Source organism: Macrobrachium nipponense, chromosome 15, assembly GCF_015104395.2.
Source record: "Macrobrachium nipponense isolate FS-2020 chromosome 15, ASM1510439v2, whole genome shotgun sequence".
Taxonomy (NCBI): Eukaryota; Metazoa; Arthropoda; class Malacostraca; order Decapoda; family Palaemonidae; genus Macrobrachium; species Macrobrachium nipponense.
This window is the reverse complement of record NC_087208.1, coordinates 63,130,346-63,149,027: the sequence shown is the minus strand read 5'-3', so window position 1 is coordinate 63,149,027 and position 18,682 is coordinate 63,130,346. Positions and strand designations below refer to the sequence as shown.

The window sequence follows — 18,682 nt, the reverse complement described above, 5'->3', positions numbered from 1 at the left end:
AACATCAAGGCCAAAGGTCAAGCGCTGAGACCTGTGGGGTCATTCAGCGGTGAGAGGAAAAATTGCGAGTGAAGAAGGTCTGACAGGTGTTAACAGGGGTTAAACCATCGCAGCTGCACTAAGAAACAACTATTAGGAGAGGGTGAAAAGTAAATTGGAAGAGAATATGAACGGAGGTACAGTAAAAAAAACGAAAGGGGTTGCAAGTAAGGGCCGAACGGACGCTGCAGTGAATCTTAAGTAATGCTTACAGTGCTTACAGCCAAGCAAACCCCCCCCCCCCGCCCCCCCACAAACGAGATGATAAAATAAACGCGGCTGTGAATACGCGCTACAATATGCAAAAGTAAATCATAAGAATACCGGTCATACAAGCCAAGATCCACTTGTTAAATTCATCGTACACATTGAACTCTCGTCGGAGAGAGAGAGAGAGAGAGAGAGAGAGAAACGCAAGGATTACACATGACGTCAGCTGAGAATGAGTAAACAGAACAAAATAAAGAGCACTGAAAAACATTCAAGTTCTAAGAAAACAATCCCAGAGACATGACAACGAGGTTTTGTACATTAGCGCCCAAGTTCATTTTTGGCTGGATTGTATGTTAGCGTGTGATCACTGAAAATCAATGTTAGCTACTCGCTTAGTCGTTACACGAGGTATTCCTTAAATAAATTATACATCGTTTCAAACTCCTATCATTCATGCGTTCGTTCTCTCTCTAGGTCAGTGAACTCGGAGGCAAATATGCCGATTACTTTACAAGTCCAGAGGGTGAACTGTCTGGTCAGTATAGGCAGACACAAATTTTGGTATTATCTTAGAAGTGTAGAACTACTACTATTAATATGGCCGTTTAAGCATCAAAAATGCATTCTATTTATCTTTATGGCTAATGAGCCACATAGGGAATAGGTGCCATTTTTTTTATTTGAACCAACATTTTTTTACGAAGTTTATGCATCATAAAAACCTATCCTAAGGAAGGAATACCTCCTGAAGGGGGTTATTATAAAAAAAAAGGTTAAAATAATAAAAAAAAATGCCACTTGGTCTTCATGAGGTTCATCAGACTAGACTCGTAATGATGAATGAAATGCATTTATGCTTCTTAAAAGGCCAAATTAACTGTTCTCCGCTTCTGAAAATATGAGTAATATCTTTTATAGATTTACATTTATCGTAAATATTGCAGATTGTGCTGTTCTTCACTTTAGACGTACTTATGAAAGCATTGTATTTATACATGATACTATATAATCATCATAAAGTATACTTGTTTAATAAATTGCACTTACCACACTCATTCTTGTCTTTCTTGTCCCCGCCTTCAAAATCGTCATAAAATCTGCAGCAAAGGCTTGCCTGTGCCTTTGCCGCTTCAGTTTGGTTACTATAACCATCAGAAAAATAATCCTAAATGCATGGAAGGTGAATTCCACATCCTTTCTATAAACAAACGAATCTTCAGTCGTTTCCATAGCAACGAAACGGCAGGATTCACCGTCGGCAGCCACTGGTTCTTACTTCGGAACTGTGAGAGTTATGCTCAACTACCCACGACTACAGTTTTGTGGGTCATACCATTCACTCATTGCGACAGCGCTCGAAATCGCCTTCTGTAATTGGCTCGTTTGAGTATTAACAAGCTTTTTTTTTTTTTTTTAATATATATATATATATATATATATATATATATATATATATATATATATATATATATATGACTAACCAACTGCCCACACTATAACACTGGTTTATGGTGTGGTGTGGTTATGTTGTGGTACTACGTGTGAGCCTAGCCTTAAATGGCGATTATATGAGCAACTTGACTGCAACTAGAACCAGGAAGATCTGAAATAGGGAAATAAGAAGGAATATGGGATATGCCAGTGGAAATTGTACCATAATCATAGGAAACACTAGTCACGATCTCAAGATCCCTGAAAAGGAATCTAGAAAAACTAGAGGCTGAAGTAGCTCCAGGACTCATGCAAAAGAGTGTGATCTTAGAAACGGCGCACATAGTAAGAAAAGTATGGACTCCTAAGGAGGCAGGATGCAACCCGGAACCCCACACTATAAATACCACCCAGTCGAATTGGAGGACTGTGATAGAGCAAAAAAAAAAAAAAAATAATAATAATAATGATAATTATAATAAGATTTCGAGTATACAACTTGTCTCCTTATGAAAGACGTCATGGAAAAATACAAAATGAGGGATGGAAGGAAGGCACTGGGACCCAACCTAATTAGTTAAGTATATGTTAGGTTAACCAGACACTGAGCTGATTAACAATTCTCCTAGTGCTGGCCCGAAGGATTAGATTTTCATTTACGTGGTTTCGTAGCAACGGGACCTACAGCTTATTGTGGGATCCGTACCACATGATATCGAGAAATGAAATTCTATCACCAGAAATAAATTCCTGTTTCCGCATTGGCCGAGCGGGGAATCGAACTTCGGACTACCAGACTGGTAGGCGAACACCAAAACCACTCGTCCAACGAAGAAATAAACCTAGCCACGAAGAACCTTTCCGGGAACCTCTCGGAAAGGCCATGAGATCTGAGGGTCGGATCTAAGGTCACCAGTAGACAGAGTGGTTTTTGTTTTTGTTTGTTAGTATGGTGTTTTTACGTTGCATGGAACCAGTGGTTATACAGGGAGTGACTGATTTACACAAGAATTGTAAAGCAAATGTGTATGACGACATGAAGACGAAAGAAAAGGATATTCACGGTATACGCAGAGCAAGATCTCTGCAAAAGGTTTGGAACTGAAGTGATGTGACCATATGAAAGCAAAAGCTAAAGATTGTGAAAACACTGCTCTTTTATAAATATTCAGCTATAATTGCAGTTTTATTTACACATAATGCCCAAATGTCAAAGACTTGTGAGAAGCAAAAAAAAAAAAAATTAAAATTAAATAAATAAATAGATAAATAAATAAATGGCCTGATGAGAAGAAAAAAAAAATTAAAAATTAGAAATGGCCCTGACTTGTGAGAAGCAAAAAAAAAATTAAAATTAGAAATAAATAAATAAATAAATGGCCTGACTTGTGAGAAGCAAAAAAATAAAATAAAGTAAAATAAATAAATAAAGAGAATAAAAAAACCATTAAAATTAAATAAACAAATAAATAAATAAATAAATAACTGGCCTGACATGTGAGAAGCAATAAAAATAAATAATAACTAAATAAATAAATAAATAAATAAATAATAAATAAATAAATAAATAAATAAATGGCCTGACCTGTGAGAAGGAAATAAAAATAAATAAATTAAATAAATAAATAAATAAAATCAAATAAATAATAAATGGCTGGACCTGTGAGAAGTAAAAATAAAAATAAATTTAAATAAAAATAAATAAATGGCCTGGTTGTGAGCAAAGCCAACAAAAAAAAAAAAACAAATAAAATTAAATAAACAAATAAATAAATAAATGGCCTGACTTGTGAGAAGAAAAAAAATTAAATTAAAATAAATAAATAAGTAAATGGCCTGACTTGTGAGAAGCCAAAAAATAAATAAATAAATAAATAAATGGCCTGACTTGTGAAAAGCAAAAAAATCAAATTAAAATAAATAAATGGCCTGACTTGTGAAAAGCAAAAAAATAAAAATTAAAATAAAATAAAATAAATAAATAAATAAATGGCCTGACTTAAAATTAGAGACGCTGCGTCCATATGAAACTGGACATTTCTAACGCAACTCCCCAACAGCAATCACGTCAACGACAGCATTTTTAACAGCATCATCACAGTAACTGCCACCTCCAGGAACCCCATATCTCTTAAATTACAATTAACTGAGGATGACTCGGGAAAATGATGTTTGAAGGCAAACCTTGCTAATAATTTAATCGTTTAATGAGGATTTGCAAAGATGGATCACTTAGTCTCTGCAGCAACCAACCCTAAAGATATATATACACGCACACGCACAGAAGGTTATATCTAATAAAACTATGCTTCTTTGAATTGAGGGAAAGATTTCAGGGCATTCACTAGACAATGAAAACTTACAGGCCACTATGGAAAGTAAATGCAAAGTTCCTTTAATACTTTTGGTTGTTTTCATTCGAAAACCTCAAATCCAAATATTGGCATTATATATACTAAAAGTTTTCGTTCAAAATGTGTCCAAACGTCTTAGGGATTAAAGATGTTACGAATTCAGTGCATGTCAAATGTACATTGATTTGGTGAGGAATGGAATGAAATTATAGAGTTTAGGCCAAAGGCCAGGAGCTGGGACCTATGAGGTCATTCCACGCTGGAAAGGAAATTGAGAGTAGGTAAGTCTGAAAGGTGTAAAACAGGAGGAAAACCTATCAGTTGCATTGTGAAATAATTGTTAGGAGAGGGTGAATAGCAAGAAGGAAGATAATATGAACGGGGATGCAGTAAACGAAATGAAAGGGGTTGCAGTTAGGGGCCGAAGGGATACTGCAAAGAACATTTAGCAATGCCTACAGTGTAACCCCTAGGGGACTGATTTGGCGAGATCGAAATACTGTTCTAGACGTCACAGGAATCTACACACTACGCAATCATATGACAGATAATCACAGTTACATAACAGACTACTTCTGTCTTGGGGTAAAAACTGAGACCAGAGAGGAATTACAAGCATACCAAGTAACATTCACTTCTCAGAAAACCCCTACCAAGCCAGATTACGTCAATGGCACCACTGACCTTCTTAATATACCAAACTGAGTGCCAATTTCAACATACCAGCGATTGAAGCATATGATGAATTGTTCTAATATTGGAGATTCAGTCACGACGGAAACGCGCGATGGCTGGAATGTGCGAAGTTTATTTGTAATATCAACTGATTTTCTTATTTATTTACTCTGTCTTTACAGAAGGAAGGGAAGTCTCCATCCTTTAGGCAACATCGATTCAAACTTTATAAAGTATGCTAAAGTTACTAAAAAAACAAATCCGATGACGCAAGCAAGTGAAGGGAGAAAACCCAACCATTAAATCAATGAAACACGTCAATGCAAGTTACACAAGGTAGTCATACCTGGATAAAAGAAAGAAAGAAAAAAAAAAAAACACTGAACACAAACGAAATTTCAAAAAGCCTACCACACAACCACCCGTCTCCTCACAAGCGGAAAATTCCCCCTCACCGACTCAACGTGGAGGCAAGGACCCACTGCTATGTAACGTGCATGTAACCAACGCACTCCATAAATCGTGACTGAGGGGAAAATGCCGTGTGGCTCCCCTCTCAAGAGGGGGACGAGAAGCGTCGCGACCCTGTTGCAATGGTGCCAAATTACATCCACACACACACACACAATGGGCCGGCCACGCATAGCGAACACCCGGTGGGAAGATCCTTATCACCCTTCAATGCCATCTTTGACGTCTACTTCGGATGCCAGTCGCCTTTGTCGTTCCGATGCGTTGTTGTTGTTATTATTATTATTACTATTACTATTACTTGTCGGTTTAAAATGACAACTAAAATCTGTTTTTTCCTCTTCTTCTTCTTCTTCTTCTTCTTATTATTATTATTACTATTATTATTGCAAACGTTAATAGAGGGATGAACGAATTGTATAACTGGGAGGTAATAATCTATATTATTACATTAGTTTCCTTGGCTGCTTTTCTGTGTGTGTGTGTGTGTGTCCCTAACCTCCCACTTCACTCCCTCTCCCCACTCCAAAAACCGGTTTACCCCCAACCTTGCAGCAGGGTTGTCCCTAAACACCGCCCGCCCCCCCCCACCCCCCCCCTCCCGCCCTCATCCCGGGACCTCAACTTCCTCATGGAAAAGCGATAATCCCTTTTCCACTTAGCTCTTCCCATTTACCTCCTCTTCCCCCTTTCCTTTTCCACGTTTCATGAAGAGACAGGATGTGAGATCAGTACTATTAACAAAATGTTTATAGATTTGTAAGGATATTTTTTTTTTAAATATAAAAGTAATGTACAGTTTTTCAAATCAAAATGTAACTTGCTTGGCCTTTACAATGTTATGAAGTGTTTAATTAACCTCATGTGGTGACTATGAACCACCTGCGTTCCGTTTAGGAATGCCCCAGGCGCTGAGGATTGCTTCGAAGGAATTCTGGAGGTGCGAAGACGTCTTTCAAGATATGGTCAGTATATATATATATATATATATATATGTATATATATATAATATATATCTATATATATATATATATATATATATATATTAGCCGGAAGGTATGAGATGGTATGGTATGGTATGGGTATGGTATGAGTATGGGGATGGATATGGTAATGGTATGGTATGGTATGGGTGTTGGTACAGGTATGAGTATCGGTATAGGTATGGGTTTGATACAGATATGGGTACGAGTATGGGTATTGTACGGATATGGGAACTAGCAAATGCGAGCGATAGCGAGAATACGCTGCTAATAATAATAATAATAATAATAATAATAATAATAATAATAATAATAATAATAATAATAATAACGATCGTTGATTTTAATTATGATTTTAAGTCAACAAGTAATGGTTTGGCTCCGTATTATTATCATTATTACAAACTTTGACAAAGTGGTTAAAGTATTAACTAGCTAGGAGGTATTAATAATAATAATAATAATAATAATAATAATAATAATAATAATAATAATAAGGTGATGGACTCATATGGAGGCAGGATGCAACCCGGAATCCCCCACTTTAAATACCACCCAGTCGAAGTGGAGGACTGTGATAGACTATATATATATATATATATATATATATATATATATATATATATATATATATATATATATATAATAATTATAATAATACTTCATCAGCAAAAATGTGCCAAGCCATTACTTATTGACTTAGAACAATAACTAAAATCTACGTGTGTCGGTGGTGTTAGTTACAATTTTTATCATTATGATTAACACCAAACAATAAAGAAGTGAAATTATCGTACTGGGAAGACATAATACTAATAATGATTCCCATGACAAAAATACTGCGGCAGGTGGATGCTGGGTACCGACTCAAGAAATGTGGCAACAGAATTAACCATCTGATGTTCATGACGGCATCAAGGAAATAGATACCCTAATCCTGACTGTAAGGATTGTATCTGGGAACATCAGGATGCAGTTTGGAATAAAAAGGACTGATAAAAGTAGAAGAAGACCAATAAATATGCATAGACAGAAGAATGAAAAACAAAACGGAGGAATGTCACAGCAAACCAATGCGCGGAGACAGACTAAAGAACTGGCCAGCGATCAAACACGGCAATCGCTATAGATGGAGAACTCAAGAAGGAAACAGAAGGAATGCTAGCAGCGGCACAAGATCAGGCCCTAAAAACCAGATATGCCCAATGAAACAATAGATGGAAATAATATCTCACCCATATGCAGGAAGTGCAATATGAAAAACGAGACCATAAACCACACAGAACCAGTACAAAAAGAGGCATGATTCAGTAGCAAACGCCTTCCAACTGGAGCCTATGCACGACACACCAGCTACCTTGCAGTAATAAGTGGTACGAACACCAACCTAGGAGAGTGATAGAAAACGATCAGGCAAAGATCCTCTGAGATTATGGTATCAGAGCAGGGTGTTAAGTGCTAATAGAACAGACGTGAGGTCGATTGACAAAACCAAGAAGAAATTATCACTCAATGATGTCGTCATACCATGGAACACCAGAGTAGATAAGAAATGAAGAGAAAAAATCGATACTTATAAAGACCTGCAAACAGAAATAAGAAGGATAAGGGATATGCCATAGGAACACTGGGCACGATCCCGAGATCCCTGAAAAAGAACCCGGAAAAACTAGATAGCGAAGTAGCTCCAGGACTCACGCAGAAGAGTGTGCTACTAGAAACAGCACACATAGTAAGAAAAGCGATGGACTTCTAAAGGAGACAGGATTCATCACGGAATCGCACACTATGAAAACCACCCAGTCGAATAGGATGACTGTGATAGACAAATAAATAAATAAATAAATAAATTATACTAATAATTATTGTTATGATTATTTATCGGCACAACCTTCCAACCTATTATTAGTAAAAAAAAAAAAAAGAATCTAATAGCAAAAACTGCCAGGCCATGAAATCTCGCAAAAATATTGCTGCATAATATCCCTTTCCCTTTTATCGTCAGTTTTTGCTGCTGGTCTCATAAATTTCAATTGAGGTTCTTGTATCGCGTAGTATTCCAAGTTGGGTTCGTTCTCATTTGCATGTTCATTTACACATTAATTTACGCACTTAAGAAACAGCAGCTCATATAACCGGAATTGCTAGTTTACGTGAACGCTAATGACCACCGCAGTCCGTTAATCATACAAGATTGAGCCACTCCATTAAACAGGAAAATTCTACTTTAAATAAAATGGCGGGTTTTAAATAACATTTTGGTTTAAATAAAATGGCGGTTTTTAGAGACAATTTTAGTTTAAAATAATATGGAGTCTTTTTATTTTAGTTGAAAATTTTTTTTTTATTCTTGAACTTTGTTGAAAAATAATCCCATCACATAAAACACAATGTGCATCAGAGAGAGAGAGAGAGAGAGAGAGAGAGAGAGAGAGAGAGAGAGAGAGATTTTGTTTTAATAAATTTATTGTGCACATTGGCGTTTAATAGTAAAATATTCAAAGATAACTAAAAGAACATCGCGCACTTTGCATATGATAAAAACTTATCCAACAGCCACGAGTCTTTTAATAACTTTCACTCTTGAGAACCGACATCTCTCTGAAACAAAGCGCTATGAATAGAGATGATATTCTGCACGTAAACTATGAAAGCGATCTCCTGTTCTATGAATAGGACAAACGTTTGCCAACCCAGTCACTGAAGGGGTTGTGACTAGTAAGTGTCTCGGCGAGCCAAATACGGGAGTCCCGTTGCTCGAACCTCTCTTCTGACAACAAAGAATTGTGATGTTGTAATTATTCAAGGTCGAGTAATTCAAGCAACGGCCCCTCACTCAACTTGAGTTTAACATTTCCGTGCGATGTTTATCATTGGCTTTCTGCGAAATGTTTGAAGGTTGGATTACTACGCTTCTATTGACTATACTTTTTTTACTTGTTCCATATTGTGCGTACATTTTAAGCAGTGCTAGTACTATAGTAGATTCACATCAACCGTGCATTTGAGGTCTAGGCCAGTCCCTTACGACGCTCCTGATTGACTGCTGATAAGCCAATCACAGGGCTGGAAATTCTCCGTCTCTCTCGAGAGTTCACATGGGGAGGATCTATGTTCCACCTCTCCTGAGGGATGCGTCTTTTCAAAGCATCCCTCAGGAAAGGTGGAACATACATCCTGTCTATGTGAACTCTCTCGAGAGAGTTTCCAGCCCTGTGACTGGCCTAGACATCAAATGCACGGTTGATGTGAATCTACTATAGTACTAGTACTACTACTCGTAGTATTAGTAGTAGTAGTGGTAATGATTTCATCAAGAAAGTAACATTTCACTCCTACGAAACTGAATAATTTGCTTCTTTAATCTGATATGTTTAAGTAACCATTTTATAGTGCAGGAAAATGCACCTAAATTTCGGACACTCAAATCCTATATATATTTCTGACTATAGCTTTACGAAGTCCGACAGTTTAAAGCACTTATACAATACCTCCTGAATTATGAAATCCCATCAGCAAGCTAACATTCAGCCAAATACAATGGCTCTGTCAAACCTGGATGTTTTTCCCCTTATGTCAAGACTTTAGGTGGGACAAACGGTAAGAAGCATCTAATGTCACAATGTCACCAGTTGCAGGCTTTGGCAGGTGTCACCACTCAAGCTTTGGGGCACACTGGCTAACTGTTGCCTATATTCTGTTTTTTTCCATCTGTCCTCCGCCTGTAGTGTTTTCGCATGGTAACACTGCGTCCCGGGCTTTAAATAGTTAAGCTATGTGTAAGTTTTAGGTAAATAAAAGGATATCAGGGTGTACATTTGCAACTGAAAAGTGTTTTAATAATTTACTGTACGCAAATTACACCGTTAATATTCGAAAAAGGATATTATTTAAAGCCCGGGACGCAGTGTTACCATGCGCAAACACCACAGGCGGATGGACAGATGGGAAAAAACAGAGTAAAGTTGTTATTTTTATGTGATTTGTCAGATTTTTCCCCAAGTGTTTTCTTTCACTCTCAGTTAAAAACCAGTTTTGAACTTCACTGCTCTATGTGACGCCTTGAACAATCTACCCAAGGCTTGCTTTATCTAGTCCCAACTATTTTCTGCGATCTTTGCTGTCTCAGAACTGATAGATTTATGGATACTAAAGCTGGCGCCACAACATCTAGGTTATTGACGACGTAATAGTATAATAAAAAGGAAAGAAAAAGATAAGTAAATAAATAAGTTTAACAGGAGTTTCATATATATATATATATATATATATATATATATATATATATATATATATATATATTATACTTATATCTTTAAGTACTTATCCCAAACAAGTCTAAAACAAGTTTTGTTTATTTTGTTTGTATGGTGTTTTAACGTTGCATGTAACCAGTGGTTTTTCAGCAACGGGACCAACGGCTTTACGTGACTTCCGAACCACGTCGAGAGTGAACTTCTATCACCAGAAATACACATCTCTCACACCTCGATGGAATGCCCAAGAATCAACCATACCGATCACGCCACTGAGGCACTTATAAGTCGACGGCCATAAATGGAGAGAGAGAGAAAAAATTGGATAATGCACTGGTTACGACTACCATCAAGTCGCTGACTTGTATTCAACCTGGCTGTGACGTGTGTGCGGTAAGACACAGACAAGTTGCACCCCCAAGAAAGTCATACACCAAAGATTACCCCACGGCCAGCCACCCCAATACCTCAGGTGTTGTCGTCCAACAATCTATAAAATACAGTGACTGTACCGTTTATCAAATTGAAGTGTATAAAATTCTCTTAGACCTAAACTATATACGTTTACCCTTTAAGCAGCTTTATCGACTAAATGCACAGCCATGTCTCTCAACTGCCTGATTACGTAGCGTTTGCATCACTGCATGTTGAATAAAGACAGCTACTACTACCAATTACGTCACAGCAGCATCCGACACACACGCACACACACACACACAGAAATTCAACCTAGCTGAAACTAGAATTAACCGGTTGCCAAGTACTGATAAAATATCACGAATTAACCACAATGTTAAATTCTTGGCATTATGCAATTTTAGCCTCAATATTTTCATCTAAGAAAAACCGTTAACTTTTCCAAGCTTTAAGAATACAAAAATATCTTAAATATTGTGTATCTATATCTTATATTGTATTACCATGTACACAATACAAAAAAGCCCGTCTAAAAAATACATTAAATTGAAATATAAAATAATTTGTTGGAAGTCCAATGAACAAATTAAAAGAGAGAGAGAGAGAGAGAGAGAGAGAGAGAGAGAGAGAGAGAGAGAGAGAGAGGTGTAGACTCCGATGAAGGGGGAGAGAGTAGAGAGAGAGAGAAGGTGAACTCGATGAGGGGGAGAAAAAAAGGGAAAGAAAGATAACACCTATGGATGCAAGTAGAGAGAGAGAGAGAGAGAGAGAGAGAGAGAGAGAGAGAGAGAGAGAGAGAGAGAGAGAGAGAGTCATCTCCGTTTTCTTCTTTGGCTTAAGGCCGATAACAGACGTTGGACGACTCGTTTTCTTTCCAACAAATTGATCCATTTGTTTTCATTCATTCTCAAGACAGTCAGTCACCCACTAGTATCGGAGACCTTCCATTGACCTTTTGAGATTCAAGAGCACACGCATTCACATTTTTCTCTACATAGGAGATTAAGGAAGGTAATGAGAAAAAGGTGTGATCTGCATGAGAAGAGTTGGAGGGGGAGGGGGGGTTATAACCCTAATTATCAAAGTATTTTTCCCCGAGACAAAACGGCATAGATTATGCTCCTGATTCACTTAGAGCTGAGCTGCTCGTTTTACAATGATTTTTTTCTTAAATGTCAATTAGCCACCTAAATGCGAATAAAAATAGATTCTCACAACTCGCATAAATGTCAAAATGATGGCCAGTGGTAGCTTCACCAAATCCGAGTCAGGGAGTTTCCATAAATCTAACCTCCTTGGTTTTAAACCCCGAGGTGGCTGGGTTTGGAATCGAGAGAAAATCGTACGAAAGTCCTGATTTTGGGTTGCAACTTAGACGAGCAAAGGATACAAGCGTGTCTCCTACCGGCTCCGCTTGTAGTCTGACCGACTCGCGTAGTACCAACTGACAAACTCGCGTAGTACCAACTAATACAATTATAGAAGTGACTGGAATTTTCAGTTCCCGTCAGGTTTTCAGTTTTTCCAAAGTCTAGAGAATACTCTCTGGGCCTTGGGTTTTACCAGTTTCTATCTCCAGTAAATTTTTTCAGAGCGCGGTTGGTCACCATTTACACCAAAGTACTTCACGATATTAAATCTAAATTGTTCTCATGGCCAAGATAAGAAGTTAAAAGTATATAGTTTAACGAGGAGGAGGAGATAATATAAAAATATTGACTGAATGGATGGGCCTTAGACCATTAAGCAAGTTTGTGTGTGTGTGTTTAAGCTGGCGCTAAAGTTGTGGAGTTTTCTGTCCAGGGGATTCATCCTTGTTTAAGGAGTTAAAATATAAAATATAGTAGTAAGTACACACACACACACACACACACACACACATATATATATATATATATATATATATATATTATATATATATATATATATATATATATATAATATATATATATATATATACATATATCTTAAAGGCATTGGAAACAAAATTAAAAACGGTTTTGTTGTAGCCATGAATTAACTTACCTAAGATTTCATGGATACAACAAAACTGTTTTTAATTTTTCTAAATATTTTTTTATCTAAACGTGAGGAATTCCTTTTGTCTTTTGGATTAGAATGTTGCCTCCCTAATTATAAACCTACGTTCTGCCATTTCTACCTACCTGCCCCTTGATACATTATTCCACCGCCTGAAAAATCTGAAATTGTGTGCTGATCTCAGCCTTTTACAAAATGAATAGATGGTTGTAACACATAGAGCTTTTTCTGAATTAAAAACACACTGGGCCCCTTTTTTTCAATAAGAACGATTACGAAACACTCAAAACTCTGCTGTCCAAGGGTTATGATTTAATTATTACTTCTTCTTCTTCTTCTTTGCCTTCAGCTTTTCCCATTTTTATATGAGGTCGCTGTTTCTAGTCAGCCTTCTCCAACGTCCTCTGTCCTGTACATCTTCCTCTCTTTTAGACCCTTTTCCTTCATGCCATTCAATAATTTATCTTTCCACCTGAACTTTGATGATTTAGTGATTACGAAGCCTGATAAAGGGAGGGGAGCTGTCATCTTAGACAAATAGGAATACGTCAACAAAATGACCCAAATCTTAAATGACCCTACTAAATTTGAAGAAATTGGTCTCCCAAATTATCACAATACCTTTAGAATTGAAGACAAGATCAACAAATTTCTTTTGAGAATGAGAACATCATTGGCGAGAACACATACCATGATCATTTTGTTTACAGGTTCCTCTTTTGGAATTTCGTATGGTCTACTCAAAGTCCCCTTTCGCCCTATATTAGCCTCCTACCTCCTATAGAATTCCAAATTACAAATTGGCTAAATTTCATGTTCCCCTATTAGAGCCCCTGACCACTAACAAGTATACCGTAGCTAACAGTTTAAACAACGCATTCTTCCACAGGATTCTGACCTTTTCATAGCAAGCTTTGGTGTACTAGAGTCGTTATTCACCAATATACCGGTCAGTTTGTTTGTCTGCATGGTGTTTTAACGTTGCATGGAACCAGTGGTTATTCAGCAAAGGGACCAACGGCTTTACGTGACTTCCGAAACACGTCGAGAGTGAACTTCTGTCACAAGAAATACACATCTCTCACCCATCAATGGAATGCCCGAAAATCGAACTCGCGGCAACCGAAGTGGCAGGTCAAAACCATACCGATCACGCCACTGACGCGCTAATATACCGGTCAGAGAAACCAAAGATAAAATTTTGGACAAACTTTTTCCCGCCCCTGAGCCTGGTTCATTGTATCAATTCTAGTCGCCCCATTTCAAGATGTTTTTAGAACACGGCCTTTACTTTTAATGATGTTCTTTTCAGACAAATAGAAGGAATGACCACGGGTTCTTCTCCCGGGCATACGTTCGCCAACATCTTAATGTGCTTCCTGGAGGAGCACATAATCCACGAGTGTCCCTTAGCCTATCGTCCCCTATTCTATGCCAGATATGTTGATGATACTTTTATTTTCTTCAAACAAGACCACGACGCTGAACGCTTCTTAGAATTTTCTCATTCTTATTATCACAACATCACTTTTACCACAAAAGAAAAAGAACACGACTCCAAGGTAGCATTTTTGGATATACTCGTAACTAAAGATAATGACAAATTTCATACCTCTCTATTCAGAAAGAAAACTTTTACTAGTATGGGGTCTTAATTTTTATAGCTTTTGTTTTATCAATTTTAAACTGAACTCGATTTACACCCTTATACATCGTGCTTTATCCCTAACATTTTCATTCTAATAAACAATAATAAATATCCTATCCTAAAATTCCTGTATCTTTAACTCAAACCGAAAACGCCTTTTTCTGACCATTTTAGGCTTTTCCATTGGGTTTCCTACCCCCCAAGAAGAAGAAGAAGAAGAAGAAGAAGAAAGTAGTTTGTAGGCTTACTCCCCAAGTAAGCGATCTAAATTCTACGGTCAAATAGCGCGTCGTTTCACCAACGAAAATTAAAACAAATATGCTATATTTTATTGGAAGTAGTTGTTCTGTACTGTTTAAAACGCAAATTATTTAGCAAATTATTTATTTTTTACATCTTCATTCTAATGAACGAATCATAAATATCCTATTCTAAAATTCCTGTATCTTAACCTCATTCCGAAAACACCTTTTTCAGACCATTTTAGGCTTTTAAATAGACCTTTCCTACCCCCAACAAGAAGAAGAAGAACAACAACAAAGTAGTTTGTAGGCTTACTCCCTAAGTAAGCGAAAATTAAACAATCTTCTTCACCTTCCTGACCGCATCAGCGTGCGATAAATTCGACGCGTCAACACTGCTCTGGAAATATCTCTCACTTCACCCATAACATTCTGTCGTCTCATCCGACTATTATTGGCCAAAATGCAAACCTTGTTGGACAAGCAGGATGATGCAAGCCTTAGGGTTCTATAGTAGATTCACATCAACCGTACATTTGATGTCTAGGCCAGTTCCTTACGTCGCTCCTGATTGGCTGTTAATAAGCCAATCACAAGACTGGAAACTCTCAGTCTCTCTCGGAATTCACATGGGCAAGATCCATGTTCCACCTTTCCTGATGGTTACGTCTTCAAAAGTATCCCTCAGGAGATGTGGAACATAGATCCTACCCATGTGAATTCTCGAGAGAGACTGAGAGTTTCCAGCCCTGTGATTGGCTTATCAACAGCCAATCAGGACCGTCGTTAGGGACGGGAATACACATCAAATGCACTGGACTACACATCAAATGATGTGAATCTACTATAGTAGGGTATGCAACCCAGTAATGAAAAAGAGACGCATCAAGAGCATAAAATACAAGATAAACAAGGCGTGATCCGCCCTCCAGCTTACTCGGGACGTGTGCAAGATTTTCCACTGGCACAACAGTTGCAAACATTATATTCCTAACTTAACGTGAAGTGGTCTTCGTAATTAGTACTTATACTTAGTCCTGATCATACTAACAACAAGGATCAAATAAAAAGTATACAAATAGAATACGTTCATATACTCTCAGTTATAAGTGGAAACACAAAATAATTGAACAAAAATATAGATTCTAAATTCAGTACATCAAGTAAATTAAAACGTGCTAAATTCTATGGACAGATAGCCCGTTGTTTCACCAACGAAAATTAAAAATGATATATTTTATTAGAAATAATTTTTCTGTACCGTTAAATATGCACATGATTATTTTTTTCCCATTTTCATTCTGATAAATATATCATAAACATCGTACCCTAAAAATTCCTGTATCTTTAACTCAACGATAAACACCTTTTCAGACCATTCCTACACCCCAACAACAACAACAACAACATACCCAATTAAGTTTCCAAGGACAAAATATTAAGTGATTTTAATCTTTTCATTACGTTTTTCGTTAAGCTAACACTCACCAATGGCCTCATTTGTAGAACACGTGAGAAGTTTGACAGCTAAATTCAAGCCTATTGAAATGATCTTAAATAGCATGGGGCGGGTCCTTACTCAATACTACTATGACATTCAAAACGTACAGGTGTGTCATTAGCATATGTTTACAGTGACTATACGTCGATAACACTACTGACATATGTTTCTATAGGGCAGAGAGAGAGAGAGAGAGAGAGAGAGAGAGAGAGAGAGAGAGCAGTGCTTATATAACACTTGTACTGGTTGGGGGATAAACCATTAGTTTCTTTTCCATGTACAATGCATGCAATTTTAAGAAATAATAATAATAATAATAATAATAATAATAATAATAATAATAATAATAATAATAATAATAATAATAATAATAATAATAATAATAAAGTATCAAGACCTGAAAACAGAAATAAGAAGGCTATGGAATATGCCAGTGGAAACTGGACCCATAATCATAGGAACACTAGGCACGAACCCAAGATCCCTGAAAGGGAATCTAGAAAAAATACCACCCAGTCGAATTGGAGGACTGTGATAGAGCAAAAAAAAAAAAAATAATAAAAGACTATCCTTATGGCATATGGTAAAGACACATTCATTCCCCAACCAACAATTGTAACGCTACTAGGTATTAATAATCAAGGCCATTTTCTCATTTCAGAAAGATAAAAAACAAAAAGACGGTAACATGACTGGTTAAACCCAACAGTGGATACTTACACTTAGATTTGTGTCTTTACCTCACATAACGAGGTGGGGGTGGAATGAATAAAAAAAATCCCCGCTGGGATTAAAGAAAAAATATATTTAAAAAAAATAGCTTGGCTGTGAAATATAGCATCAATTCATCTTGGTCTAAACTTCAGCGTCAGGGAGATGTCATGAAAGTCTTGGAATTGTGAATGGAAGAGAATGTAGAATTTAGGCCAAGGACCAAGCGCTGGGACCTATGAGGTTATCCAGCGCTGATAAGAAAACTGACAGAAAAAAAGAAAGGTTTGAAAGGTGTAACAGGGGACGGGGGGACATCGCAGTTGCACTGTGCATCAATTGTTAGGACAGGGTGGAAAGTAAGATGAAAGAAAAGGAATCTGGACGGAGGTACAATAAAATGAATGAAAGGGGTTGCAGCTAGGAGACGAAGGGACGCTGCCAAGAACCTAAGTAAAACCCACTAACGGAGGCCATGGTAAATTAAGCAAGTGGTTCCCAACGAGGAATTTGATGTTTATGAATTTAAAAGTGCAATGTTTATTTCTGAGGTTCAATATTTAGAAAAATCGCATTTTCCTTTGCAAGACAATTCTACTTCAAGTAATAATTATACAAATTAGTTAAGACAAGTGGCGTATGGGCTCATTTAAGTTCTGGCTCACATTGCACGTTGCTCACATTGCAAAATATTCTTTCCCAAGTTACCATTTTCACGATATTTTAATTGTGTTTTTTTTTTCTGTGTAATACTGGAATTACACTGCCCAGGCGATAGTAGTTGAAAGGACTTGAAAAATGATTCATTATATTGGTAATACTGAGGTCTTAAGGAATGGTTTGTGAGGAGGGCCCCTCGAGAAACATCAGCGGTGACCGAGCGTATACGGCGTTGCTTTAACGGGGGCGAACTTATGTTTAACGGTGGTGAACGGTTACGAGTGGTGATGAGTGATGAATTTTTTTCACTGCTCCAGGGACGCTCCAGCAACGTTCGGGCGGTGTGACCGGGCCTTAAGCAAGGAATTTAGTTTAGAGTGTAGGAATCTGCTAAAAATCTTTATCAGAAGTAGACCAAGACTGTGGGGAAAGAAAAGTATCTGAATATGGGATGTTAGCAGAAAAGACAAAACTAAGCCACTGAAGAAGTCAAGTTGGAGATACTGGATGCAAAGACCCTCAGTCCTTAGAGCACCATACAAGGAACTTAGGCAGGGGATTAAGTAACGTCGATAAGAGACACATTTTGTGATGGAAAACTGCAGACCCTGACATTAAGATCAATAGACATGACGGGTAATGTTAGAGAATCGCAAACCAGCCTATAAATAGGTTCACAAAAAGTGGAAGGAGTTCTATAGTAATGCCAACGAGGAATAATAATGGAAATGAATATAAATGAAAAAATGAAGAGACCTACATTCTGATGTGTTACTGAATATAACCATTCAAATTTTTAAAGAGATTTCGCCAGCTGAGAGGAACTTGGATGCTGAAACATGAGCAATGCCACTCGATGAGGTTATATTCTAACAATTAGGCAGTTCAAAGATATTAAAGACCCACAAAAAGATATTTTGGTACTAGAGATGTTTGAATTTAAATTCCCGCTGAAACTGCTTGATCAAATTTGGGACTGGTTATATGGATTAATTGTCAGTGCCAAATAAAATCTACGGTCAAATAGAGCCTGGTTTCACA

At 37.2% G+C, this 18,682-nt stretch overlaps 1 protein-coding gene across 10 annotated transcripts in view; it reads right to left on the bottom strand.

Annotated features, from left to right (window-relative positions):
- Window positions 1–18,682, bottom strand: part of LOC135195016 (organic cation transporter protein-like) — a 113,894-nt gene that overhangs the window by 73,599 nt on the left and 21,613 nt on the right. For 6 of the 10 annotated variants that reach the window (XM_064221308.1, XM_064221306.1, XM_064221309.1 and 3 more), the window contains exon 1: window positions 5,124–5,255. The exons of 1 other annotated variant lie outside the window; for it this stretch is intronic. The gene's annotated coding sequence lies outside the window, so the exon portion shown is untranslated. Of the gene's footprint in view, window positions 1–1,299; window positions 1,320–4,760; window positions 4,829–5,123; window positions 5,256–18,682 lie in introns of those variants that run through there. 3 more of the 10 variants (XM_064221300.1, XM_064221302.1, XM_064221305.1) reach the window with 3 other exon arrangements.